The following is a 1,399-nucleotide window of genomic DNA, read 5'->3' as shown; positions in this document are numbered from 1 at the left end:
TTTGTAAATTTTCCCTGAATTTAGACTCATATATCCATCCATGGATTTATTTCTAGAATTTTTGGTCGAGCCAATTGGTACAGTTTATTAGTTAAAGTCACCCATGTTACAGGGATCGACTGCTCTGACCTTCGCGCGGTATAACTTGAATATCTCTCTGTACAGGGCTTTAATGCTGGTGCCGTTTGTGTCTAATGAAACTATACTCAAAATGGAATCTGTACATATAAGGTATGTCTCCTAATTATTTCTGGATAATTTATAGTAAATTTTTAAAGTTGCGACAGGGGACCCAGAAACCGTTCTGGCCCTGTTCCACAATAGCTTCAATATCTCTTAACATGTAACTCCTATGACCATTTCGCTTCTTCCATATGAAAATAGACTCATCAAGGTTCATTTACATAGCTTATTCACTATTTAATACCATTCCTACAATTTTTGGTGATTTTTCACATTCACGTCACTGCAGCTGGCAGCATCTGTTTTAAGGTAGGTCTTATCTATTTTGTAGTCTCCATCAACCAACTAGTCTTGCCATACATAGGTTCACATATGATCATTTTAACCATACCAATGGCTGATCATGTGACCAACACTCCCATTTCCAATCCATAATCACATCATGACACCATATATATACATTCAAACCACAAATAGTCTAAGTTCATGCTTCCTTTTACGAGCCATTTTCGCATGGCCGTACACATATACATCGCCACATTTTTAAACCAACAAGGGTAGTCCTATACATGCCATTTCAAAGTTCAACCAAAATTTATACCAAAATAGAGGCGTTGATAGTGTGGATGACTTCGACTTTATTGATCCAGAATCCGATTGCTATCGGCGAAATCTATAAAACAGAGAGCCAAAGCAGCGGGTAAGCATTTTTATGCTTAGTAAGTCTCAAGGAATATAATCAGCTTTAATTAAAGGAATACATTCACATAACCAAATGCATCATTTCATTAATGCACATTCACATAATCATACTTACTTCACCATCCCAACTCTTATGTTCATACACAAATAACAGCTTCATTAAGGCCGATAACTCGTTCCATCATAGGAGCGGATATTCATACGCTCTTACTCCTAGCGCGCAAAGCACACACCGCACTTACCTTGTCATTGGGAAATTTCACAAGTGCATTAGCTGAAATTTTCCAGCAAGCTTATAATTTTCAAATCACATACCTTCGGAGTTTAACCGGATGTCGCTACTCGTTCAATCGCCTTGGGACATAGCCGGTTATGGTAACCCGCACCAAGGCCTCACGGACTTAACCCGGATGTCACGATTTGCACAAATGCCTTGGTCTTAGCCCGGATTTAACAACTTGCACGAATGCCTTGGTCTTAGCCGGATATAGCTACTAGCACAATTGCCTTGGTC

This window comes from Gossypium arboreum, chromosome 1, assembly GCF_025698485.1.
Source record: "Gossypium arboreum isolate Shixiya-1 chromosome 1, ASM2569848v2, whole genome shotgun sequence".
In the NCBI taxonomy this organism is placed as follows: Eukaryota; Viridiplantae; Streptophyta; class Magnoliopsida; order Malvales; family Malvaceae; genus Gossypium; species Gossypium arboreum.
Note: the sequence above shows the minus strand (reverse complement) of the source record.